The sequence below is a fragment of the Bufo gargarizans genome, unplaced genomic scaffold, assembly GCF_014858855.1.
Source record: "Bufo gargarizans isolate SCDJY-AF-19 unplaced genomic scaffold, ASM1485885v1 fragScaff_scaffold_1_pilon:::fragment_2:::debris, whole genome shotgun sequence".
NCBI lineage: Eukaryota > Metazoa > Chordata > Amphibia > Anura > Bufonidae > Bufo > Bufo gargarizans.
The window spans coordinates 175,001-187,119 of record NW_025334069.1 but is presented as its reverse complement, the minus strand read 5'-3'; the positions used below and the strand labels follow the sequence as shown (position 1 = coordinate 187,119).

The window sequence follows — 12,119 nt, the reverse complement described above, 5'->3', positions numbered from 1 at the left end:
GGATCCATGCCTGGTTCATTTTTATGAAAGTCAGCTTGTCCACATTGGCTGTAGACAGGCGGCTGCGTTTGTCTGTAATGACACCCCCTGCCGTGCTGAATACACGTTCAGACAAAACGCTGGCCGCCGGGCAGGCCAGCACCTCCAGGGCATAAAAGGCTAGCTCTGGCCACGTGGACAATTTAGAGACCCAGTAGTTGAATGGGGCCAAACCATCAGTCAGTACGTGGAGGGGTGTGCACACGTACTGTTCCACCATGTTAGTGAAATGTTGCCTCCTGCTAACACGTTGCGTATCAGGTGGTGGTGCAGTTAGCTGTGGCGTGTTGACAAAACTTTTCCACATCTCTGCCATGCTAACCCTGCCCTCAGAGGAGCTGGCCGTGACACAGCTGCCTTGGCGACCTCTTGCTCCTCCTCTGCCTTGGCCTTGGGCTTCCACTTGTTCCCCTGTGACATTTGGGAATTCTCTCAGTAGCGCGTCTACCAACGTGCGCTTGTACTCGCGCATCTTCCTATCACGCTCCAGTGCAGGAAGTAAGGTGGGCACATTGTCTTTGTAGCGTGGATCCAGCAGGGTGGCAACCCAGTAGTCCGCACACGTTAAAATCTTGGCAACTCTGCTGTCGTTGCGCAGGCACTGCAGCATGTAGTCGCTCATGTGTGCCAGGCTGCCCAGGGGTAAGGACAAGCTGTCCTCTGTGGGAGGCGTAACGTCATCGTCCTGCCTTTCCCCCCAGCCACGCACCAGTGATGGACCCGAGCTGCGTTGGGTGCCACCCCGCTGTGACCATAACTTCATCCTCATCCACCTCCTCCTCATCCTCGTCCTCCTCGTCCTCCAGTAGTGGGCCCTGGCTGGCCACATTTGTACCTGGCCTCTGCTGTTGCCAAAAACCTCCCTCTGAGTCACTTCGAAGAGACTGGCCTGAAAGTGCTAAAAATGACCCCTCTTCCTCCTCCTCCTCCTCCTCCTGGGCCACCTCCTCTTCCATCATCGCCCTAAGTGTTTTCTCAAGGAGACATAGAAGTGGTATTGTAACGCTGATAACGGCGTCATCGCCACTGGCCATGTTGGTGGAGTACTCGAAACAGCGCAACAGGGCACACAGGTCTCGCATGGAGGCCCAGTCATTGGTGGTGAAGTGGTGCTGTTCTGTAGTGCGACTGACCCGTGCGTGCTGCAGCTGAAACTCCACTATGGCCTGCTGCTGCTCGCACAGTCTGTCCAGCATGTGCAAGGTGGAGTTCCACCTGGTGGGCACGTCGCATATGAGGCGGTGAGCGGGAAGGCCGAAGTTACGCTGTAGCGCAGACAGGCGAGCAGCAGCAGGATGTGAACGCCAGAAGCGCGAACAGACGGCCCGCACTTTATGCAGCAGCTCTGACATGTCGGGGTAGTTGTGAATGAACTTCTGCACCACCAAATTCAGCACATGCGCCAAGCAAGGGATGTGCGTCAAACTAAGTAGTCCCAGAGCTGCAACGAGATTTCGCCCATTATCACACACCACCAGGCCGGGCTTGAGGCTCACCGGCAGCAACCACTCGTCGGTCTGTTGTTCTATACCCTGCCACAACTCCTGTGCGGTGTGGGGCCTGTCCCCCAAACATATGAGTTTCAGAATGGCCTGCTGACGTTTACCCCGGGCTGTGCTGAAGTTGGTGGTAAAGGTGTGTGGCTGACTAGATGAGCAGGTGGAAGAAGAGGAGGAGGAAGTCGAGTAGGAGGAGGTGGCAACAGGAGGCAAAGAATGTTGCCCTGCGATCCTTGGCGGCGGAAGGACTTGCGCCAAACAGCTCTCCGCCTGGGGCCCAGCTGCCACTACATTTACCCAGTGTGCAGTTAGGGAGATATAGCGTCCCTGGCCGTGCTTACTGGTCCACGTATCTGTGGTTAGGTGGACCTTGCCACAGATGGCGTTGCGCAGTGCACACTTGATTTTATCGGATACTTGGTTGTGCAGGGAAGGCACGGCTCTCTTGGAGAAGTAGTGCCGGCTGGGAACAACATACTGTGGGACAGCAAGCGACATGAGCTGTTTGAAGCTGTCTGTGTCCACCAGCCTAAATGACAGCATTTCATAGGCCAGTAGTTTAGAAATGCTGGCATTCAGGGCCAGGGATCGATGGTGGCTAGGTGGGAATTTACGCTTTCTCTCAAATGTTTGTGAGATGGAGAGCTGAACGCTGCCGTGTGACATGGTTGAGATGCTTGGTGACGGAGGTGGTGGTGGTGTTGGTGGTACATCCCCTGTTTGCTGGGCGGCAGGTGCCAACGTTCCTCCAGAGGCGGAGGAAGAGGCCGAGGCGGCAGCAGCAGAAGAGGCCGAGGCGGCAGCAGCAGAAGAGGTAGCAGGGGGAGCCTGAGGGACTTCCTTGGTTTTAAGGTGTTTAATCCACTGCAGTTCATGCTTTGCATGCAGGTGCCTGGTCATGCAGGTTGTGCTCAGGTTCAGAACGTTAATGCCTCGCTTCAGGCTCTGATGGCACAGCGTGCAAACCACTCGGGTCTTGTCGTCAGCACATTGTTTGAAGAAGTGCCATGCCAGGGAACTCCTTGAAGCTGCCTTTTGGGTGCTCGGTCCCAGATGGCGGCGGTCAGTAGCAGGCGGAGTCTCTTGGCGGCGGGTGTTCTGCTTTTGCCCACTGCTCCCTCTTTTGCTACGCTGTTGGCTCGGTCTCACCACTGCCTCTTCCTCTGAACTGTGAAAGTCAGTGGCACGACCTTCATTCCATGTGGGGTCTAGGACCTCATCGTCCCCTGCATCGTCTTCCACCCAGTCTTGATCCCTGACCTCCTGTTCAGTCTGCACACTGCAGAAAGACGCAGCAGTTGGCACCTGTGTTTCGTCATCATCAGAGACATGCTGAGGTGGTATTCCCATGTCCTCATCATCAAGAAACATAAGTGGTTGTGCGTCAGTGCATTCTATGTCTTTCACCGCTGGGAAAGGGCTAGGTGGATGCCCTTGGGAAACCCTGCCAGCGGAGTCTTAAAACAGCATAAGAGACTGCTGCATAACTTGAGGCTCAGACAGTTTCCCTGGTATGCATGGGGGTGATGTGACAGACTGATGGGGTTGGTTTTCAGGCGCCATCTGTGCGCTTTCTGCAGAAGACTGGGTGGGAGATAATGTGAACGTGCTGGATCCACTGTCGGCCACCCAATTGACTAATGCCTGTACCTGCTCAGGCCTTACCATCCTTAGAACGGCATTGGGCCCCACCATATATCGCTGTAAATTCTGGCGGCTACTGGGACCTGAGGTAGTTGGTACACTAGGATGTGTGGATGTGGCAGAACGGCCACGTCCTCTCCCAGCACCAGAGGGTCCACTAACACCACCACGACCATGTCCACGTCCGCGTCCCTTACTAGATGTTTTCCTCATTGTTATCGTTCACCACAACAACAAAAATATTATTTGGCCCAATGTATTGTATTCAAATTCAGCTGAATATAAATTTGAGGCCTAGTATTTAGGCGCTGGGTGACCGGTATAGATTTACTGACAGAATTAGACTTGGAAATGCACAGTAGCGTGTGTGTGAAGTTATTCTGAATGACCCTATGTGCACCTTGAATATTATATACCCTTTTAGGGATAGATTTCAAATAGCTCTGATACAGCAGAAACCACTAAATTATGAAATTGCTAAATTGGGAATTGTATTTCAACCCAGAACAAAAAATGTGCTTTGACGGACACTAAATAACTTGCCCAGCCAGAACAGTACAGCGGTAAAGACAGATTTAGCGGGATATAAATTTGAGGCCTAGTATTTAGGCGCTGGGTGACCGGTATGGATTTACTGACAGAATTAGACTTGGAAATGCACAGTAGCGTGTGTGTGAAGTTATTCTGAATGACCCTATGTGCACCTTAAATATTATATACCCTTTTACGGATAGATTTCAAATAGCTCTGATACAGCAGAAACCACTAAATTAGGAAATTGATAAATTGGGAGTTGTTTATCAACCCAGAACAAAAAATGTGCTTAGACGGACACTAAATAACTTGCCCAGCCAGAACAGTACAGCGGTAATGACAGATTTAGTGGGATATAAATTTGAGGCCTAGTATTTAGGCTCTGGGTGACCGGTATGGATTTACTGACAGAATTAGACTGGGATATGGCCAAAAAATAACCACACTATTGCTGGTTAAATGCACTTGGTGTGACAGCTTGACCAACCACACTACTGAGGGTTAAATGCACTTGGTGACAGGCGCAGCTTGCCCCTGATGTAGTATATGGCGAAAAAATGAACAGACTATTGCTGGTTAAATGCACTTGGTGTGACAGCTTGACCAACCACACTACTGAGGATTAAATGCACTTGGTGACGGGCGCAGCTTGCCCCTGATGTAGTATATGGCCAAAAAATAAACAGACTATTGCTGGTTAAATGCACTTGGTGTGACAGCTTCACCCTGATGTAGGCTTTAGCCAAAAAACAACCACACCATTGAGGGTTAAATGCATTTGGTGACAGGTGCAGCTTGCCCCTGATGTAGTATATGGCCAAAAATTGAACAGACTATTGCTGGTTAAATGCACTTGGTGTGACAGCTTGACCAACCACACTACTGAGGGTTAAATGCACTTGGTGACGGGCGCAGCTTGCCCCTGATGTAGTATATGGCCAAAAAATAAACAGACTATTGCTGGTTAAATGCACTTGGTGTGACAGCTTCACCCTGATGTAGGCTTTAGCCAAAAAACAACCACACCATTGAGGGTTAAATGCACTTGGTGACAGGCGCAACTTGCCCCTGATGTAGTATATGGCCAAAAAATAAACAGACTATTGCTGGTTAAATGCACTTGGTGTGACAGCTTCACCCTGATGTAGGCTTTAGCCAAAAAACAACCACACCATTGAGGGTTAAATGCACTTGGTCGCAGCTTGTGCTGGCGCACCACAAGACACAAAATGGCCGCCGATCACCCCAGAAAAAAGTGACTGACAAACGGTCTGGGCAGCCTAAAAACAGTGAGCAATTGAATTTCAGCAGCTCAATGATGCACAGCTGCAGATCGATCGATTAATCAAGTCCTTTGGAGGAGTTAATCTGCCTAATCTCGCCCTGCTGTCGCAGCCGCAACCTCTCCCTACGCTAATCAGAGCAGAGTGACGGGCGGCGCTATGTGACTCCAGCTTAAATAGAGGCTGGGTCACATGGTGCTCTGGCCAATCACAGCCATGCCAATAGTAGGCATGGCTGTGACGGCCTCTTGGGGCAAGTAGTATGACGCTTGTTGATTGGCTGCTTTGCAGCCTTTCAAAAAGCGCCAAGAAAGCGTCACAAAAGCGCCAAGAAAGCGACGAACACCGAACCCGAACCCGGACTTTTACGAAAATGTCCGGGTTCGGGTCCGTGTCACAGACACCCCAAAATTCGGTACGAACCCGAACTATACAGTTCGAGTTCGCTCATCCCTAGTTCTTTCCTATTCTCTTTCTGAAATCACCAGCAGCATCCTCTCCCTACACTAAGCAGAGTGACATGCAGCGCTAAGCGACTCCAGCTTATATAGAGGATGAGTCACATGCTACATTAGCTAATCACAGCCATGCCATTAGTAGGCATGGCTGTGATGGCTTCGAAGGGCACAGAGTTAAACGCTTTGTGATTGGCTGAACTGTAGCTTTTCAAAAAGCGCCAAGAAAGCGCCGAACACCGAACCCAAACCCGAACTTTTACTGAAATGTCTGGTATGCTATCCTGATGATGTCTCTCTTGAACTTCTGGCTAACAGCTGTATTCTGATACTTGCAGCAGTAGGTGTCCACGGTGTAATGCAGGCTTTTAGTTGGTCTGGTCTAGATGTAATCTAGGATGGGTATCTGAGCCTTAGTCCCTCACCTGCAGTAGGGGCTGTCTATTTGTGTTTGCTGGATACTCTGCTGTCTGTAAGCACTGTACTTTTCAGGTATCTGTTTTCTATTATTCTTGCAGTTTCTGGAGTAGTGTTCTCATAGAAGAGCTGGAACAAGAAACTGGACCCTTAGACCCTTGGATTTGGAGTTCAAGCATGTGCTTGCACACTCCTCGCAAGTCTAGCTAACACTACCCCTCATGGCAGGAAGTATGGGAGGAATGGAATGGTCCCATTCCTAATGCCAACCACTCTCAGCCATAGCCAATCTGCTGGTGTACAATGTAAACAGGGACATTGCATTATAAACCAAAAACATTGCAGATACCAACAGGTCTAAGGCACTGCAGAATCAGAGAGCAGAATGGCATCTGGGTCATTCTCCAAATAAGGACCTGCCTGTATACTGCTCCCTGATTGGCTGATTGGGCTCTCTGTCAGCCTCTGAACCAATCAGGGCAAGCCCTCCCCATTTCCTCCAAGCATCAGCTGATCCTTCGTTTTCCGCATGGTTTTACCCACCAATATTGTAAGAAAATTAGTGACGGTTAGCAAAATAAATGACCAAGAGTTAAGATTAATTTGGAAATATGTGAAAATTGAAACAAATCTGAACTCTTAATTCAATTTCACTGGCTAATTAGGGAGCAAACACAAAGAACACTTTTCAATCAGTTGTGAGGGAAAGTGGCAGGGGCCACGCAAAAACTGAAAAACAAAATATATAATTAAATGTTAATAAGACAGGACTGTTTGACCTACTGTAGAAGCCATGGCTGCTCACTGTGACAACATATGAGACCTGGCAATTCAGTCAGCCAGTCAGATATTCTATCATTACGTTTGGTGTCTTCACTTCCAGAGTTTGTCCATATTGGCCTAGATACATTTTACTAAGGAGAACTTTAGACATACAGTACAGACCAAAGGTTTGGACACACCTTCTCATTCAAATAGTTGTCTTTATTTTCATGACTATACAAATTGTAGATTCACACTGAAGGCATCAAAACTATGAATTAACACATGTGGAATTATATACATAACAAAAATAGTGTGAAACAACTTAAAATATGTAATATTCTAGGTTCTTCAAAGTAGCCACCTTTTGCTTTGATTACTGCTTTGCACACTCTTGGCATTCTCTTGATGAGCTTCAAGAGGTAGTCACCTGAAATGGTTTTCACTTCACGGTGTGCCCTGTCAGGTTTAATAAGTGGGATTTCTTGCCTTATAAATGGGGTTGGGACCATCAGTTGCGTTGTGGAGAAGTCAGGTGGATACACAGCTAGTCCTACTGAATAGACTGTTAGAATTTGTATTATGGCAAGAAAAAAGCAGCTAAGTAAAAAAATAATGAGTGGCCATCATTACATTAAGAAATGAAGGTCAGTCAGTCCGAAAAATTGGGAAAACTTTGAAAGTGTCTCCAAGTGCAGTCACAAAAACCATCAAGCGCTACAAAGAAACTGGCACACATGCTGACCACCCCAGGAAAGGAAGACTAAGAGTCACCTCTGCTGCGGAGGATAAGTTCATCCGAGTCACCAGCCTCAGAAATCGCAGGTTTACAGCAGCTCAGATTAGAGACCAGGTCAATGCCACACAGAGTTCTAGCAGCAGACACATCTCTAGAACAACTGTTAAGAGGAGACTGTGTGAATCAGGCCTTCATGTTAGAATATCTGCTAGGAAACCACTGCTAAGGACATTAGACCAGTGGAAATCTGTGCTTTGGTCTGATGAGTCCAAATGTGAGATCTTTGGTTCCAACAACCGTGTCTTTGTGCGATGCAGAAAAGGTGAACGGATGGACTCTACATGCCTGGTTCCCACCGTGAAGCATGGAGGAGGAGGTGTGATGGTGTGGGGGTGCTTTGCTGGTGACACTGTTGGGGAATTATTCAAAATTGAAGGCATACTGAACCAGCATGGCTACCACAGCATCTTGCAGCGGCATGCCAAACTCACCTCCAGGCTGTGTAAGGGCTATTTGACCATGAAGGAGAGTGATTGGGTGCTGTGCCAGATGACCTGGCCTCCACAATCACCGGACCTGAACCCAATCGAGATGGTTTGGGGTGAGCTGGACCGCAGAGTGAAGGCAAAAGGGCCAACAAGTGCTAAGCATCTCTGGGAACTCCTTCAAGACTGTTGGAAGACCATTTCAGGTGACTACCTCTTGAAGCTCATCAAGAGAATGCCAAGAGTGTGCAAAGCAGTAATCAAAGCAAAAGGTGGCTACTTTGAAGAACCTAGAATATGACATATTCTCCGTTGTTTCACACTTTTTTGTTATGTATATAATTCCACATGTGTTAATTCATAGTTTTGATGCCTTCAGTGTGAATCTACAATTTTCATAGTCATGAAAATAAAGAAAACTCTTTGAATGAGAAGGTGTGTTCAAACTTTTCATCTGTACTGTATGTCTGACCAGGCCTGTAAACAGCATGTAAAAAATAAAAGAAAACACATTATTATTCTAAAAGTGGCATTTTATGTTATTATGGTCGGCTTGAAGACCACTAAATTGTACATATATTTATTATATAAATTATTCTTTCTTCAAACAGTAATTTTATAAGAGATGGGTTGCATCATGTGTTCAATCTCTAAAGGGATATTCCCATCTTATAGAGTTATGACAGACCGCTTTTTTATATCATCGCTTTATGATTGATGAGTGGTGTGGCCACTTTAGAGTCTCTCTGTACAGTGGTGCTCGGACCACCCACTCTTTCTGTTTGGTGCAGCACAGCTACATTCAAATAAATGATGCTGCCCACAGTTCCCTCTACAGCCAGGAGTCTGGGGGTGCTACAATACAGGGAAAAACAGAGAATTAGCACTGTGAGAGGCCCCTTTGTTCTCCAGATCGGTGAGGGTCCTAGAGGCTGGAACCCACCAATCATAAAATGATGGCATATCCTAGCAATATGCTATAACTTTATAAGATGGGAATGCCTTTATTTGAGTTGAAGTATAACAAGTGTTAGTAGGTTAATCAGACCCTAAGCTCATTTAGAACAGTACACCCTTGTGCACTCAATGCATATATAGAGGCAATGATAAGATAATTTGGAGCTGCTGTCACGCTTGTTGATGTTTTTCATCATTAGGCTAGATTCACACTAGTGTTCATAACTCGGGTTGGCTGTTCTGGATTTGGAATTGCCAGATGCTGCCCGAAAGCCCACTGGCCACATCATCTATAATGGAAGAGACCAACGGAGATCCAGCCGCAACCTGGCAAATATGCCAAGTTGTGGTCCGATCTCCACTGGTCCCCATTATAGTTAATGGGGCTGGCAGGCATTCAGGCAGCTTCTGGCAATGCCTGATTCAGCTCTGACACACTAGTGTAAAACTAGCCTTACCGTACCAAGATTTTTGGGTGAATGATTCAATAAAGGACTGGACAATGAATATTGTGTTGCCTTTTATATTAAATATACACCATTTGAAATATATTTTGCCAGTTATATGACAAATTAGCTTTTTATTCCTGAAAACCATTTTTTTAAAGGCAAACGAAAAAAAACTCAACAACATTTATTACTAAAGTAGAACTTTATTGACTAAATTAAGCACTTTGAAAACCATGTGCTAATGAACCATACATGCAACAGAGCTAAAACTAGCAGTAGTTTATGGAAACATCAATAACAATGACTCCAATTACTCTTGTGTACGATAGATAACTTTCTTTTTTTTCAAATATTAATAGTCATACACACTTCACCCTATCTGGATCTTTATTTCTAGAGGAAGATAATGGCACTGTGAATATTAAGTAGAGACGTTTAACCCCTAGTGCTATACAATTGTGCACTTAACAGTTGTGGGGTTTACAATAAATTAGCCAGAGGTGTATTAATGAACTAATATTTTTCCAGACTTGCATTTTAAACATATCCCAAGTGCAAACATTACAAATGGTTGGAAGCAACCAGATCATAATTAATATTACAAATTGAGTCTCTTCAGAGTAATAAAACCTAGAGTACAGTACATAATTACAAAAATAAATTCACAAAATTGGGCTCTTCAGGCAGAAATGTATTTTCCCCTAGATGGCTCTTCTTTGTATATTTCACTCTATGCTTCCCCATTATTTAAGGGAATGTATGCTTACATGTGCAGTATTATCAAATGATAAGTAGCCTATAAAGCTGGTCACACACAGTACACTTAAGTTGGGCAAGCCATCTAATGTATATAAAATGCTCGGCCAACAGGAGCCCATCATATGCTACGTAGACTGGATCGAACATAGTGATTTTCAACAGGCTTGATCCTTTACGCTAAAGGGAGATAAGCCACCATCTGAGGTGTTCAGCAATGTATTTCCCACTCCCCATTGAAAACACATGCCTGCCGAACTAAGCATGCATTTGTATAGAGAGTTCACTAGGAATAGCTGTCAGCCAACAGCAGTTAAAGTTGCATGGCCAGCTTAATGGGGTTGTCATATATTGTAATATTGATCCTATCCTCAGCATGTCATCAATAGCAGACCAGCAGGGGTCCAGCTTACAGCACCCCTACTGATTAGCTGTTTGGTGCCTGTGTGATCGTTGCTCCCTCTTCAAAGTTTACCTCTATCTTGTCTCCTTTGTGGCGACGATACACTGTAATTACAATTGCTGTCATCAATAGCAGACCAGCAGGGGTCCAGCTTACAGCACCCCTACTGATTAGCTGTTTGGTGCCTGTGTGATCGTTGCTCCCTCTTCAAAGTTTACCTCTATCTTGTCTCCTTTGTGGCGACGATACACTGTAATTACAATTGCTCATTCCATTCACTTGAATGAGACAGAAAAGTTGTAATTACACAGCCACGCCGCTGCAAAGGAGATGGCATGCAGGTAAACTTTGAAGAGGAAGCAGTTCTTGCAAGAGCGCCACAGCCCTTTCAAACAGATGATTGGTAGGTCTGCCGATGGTTGCACCCCTGCTGATCTGATATTGATGACCTATCCTGAGGGTAGGTCATCAGTATTACTCCATTGCACAACCTCTTTAAGTTATACTGTAGATTCCTAGCTGAGTCTATTGATATGATTAGAATATGGGTTGTCCCCTTGTAGAAAACTTATTTTCAAATGACTTGGCTCTTCTGTATTGTATATCTCCAAGAGAAGTACCCCTTCAGTCCACAAATAACAGATCCTGAGCTATAATGTCTATGGCATGGAATCCTAATATAAAAAAAATGGAATGAAATGCTTGAGACCTTATATTCCGGGGAAGGTCCTTAATCAGAAGGGCCATGACATATATAAACATGCCTAAAAAGGCATTTGTCCAAAGCGGTGCAAAAAAAAAATAAAAAAAAATGCCCCTTTAAGTAATGAAAAATAAAGGAACAAAGTTTCGGAGTATTCCACATTCTTGCCATAGAGAGAGATTTTTTGAGATTCTAGAAAGTGGTACATTTCTCCTCTTATGGGTCCATGCAGCTCTATAAGACTTCATTCCAGCTCTAAGCAAACAAAGTATTTTACAGTACTACATTATCACTATCATTCAAGCTTTGTTGATTACAACATCAAAAAATTTAAACATTTATGCAATAAATCTATTTTGTCTTGGTAAAAGACAGATAAAACACTAACAACATTACCACATGCTGATCGAGTATATTCTTAATAGAATACACAGAAAACTATCATTCTGTATCAAAGAGAAAATGAAAAAAATAAGGACTCTGTGCTTTAAAGGCACAAAACTCTTGTAAACACTACATTTCTTGCGATACAAGTAAGCCTCCAAATGATTCCCAGCATCTGTTAGGCCCTGACCCTATATCTTAGGGGTTACAATCTATCTTTTGAAGGGCAGTGTTGCCCAAGGGTGCTGGTTATAATGACAGAGTTTCTGTACTATTGGGACTCAAGCTACACTGGTGATCTGAAAACTATTAAACAATTAGTATAGATGTATAAATCTCTGAATATTGCAAATAAAATAGGCTTTCAAAAGCATTTTACCCACTACTCTTTCACGTACCTAATTTCTGTCCTGCTCAAACTTTGGTCACATCCTAATATGAGCACACATTTGCAGTGAATGTAGGCACTTGTTTATGGTCCCTGAAAATGGTCGCGGATTTCAATTCAATTTCAACACTTTCAGAAAGTGTCAAAGTGAAAACGGCAGGAAATCATGCAAAAGTCTAAAAGAAGTCTTATGAGGACTTATCTGGGAAACACACTACAGGA

General features: G+C 45.2%; 1 protein-coding gene across 1 annotated transcript in view; it reads right to left on the bottom strand.

The window, feature by feature from the left end:
* Positions 1-9,446: 9,446 nt before the first annotated feature.
* GJA1 (gap junction protein alpha 1) overlaps positions 9,447-12,119 on the bottom strand; it is an 8,865-nt gene continuing 6,192 nt past the window's right edge. The window contains exon 2 of the mRNA XM_044272904.1: positions 9,447-12,119. This exon is cut by the window's right edge and continues 2,028 nt beyond it. The gene's annotated coding sequence lies outside the window, so the exon portion shown is untranslated.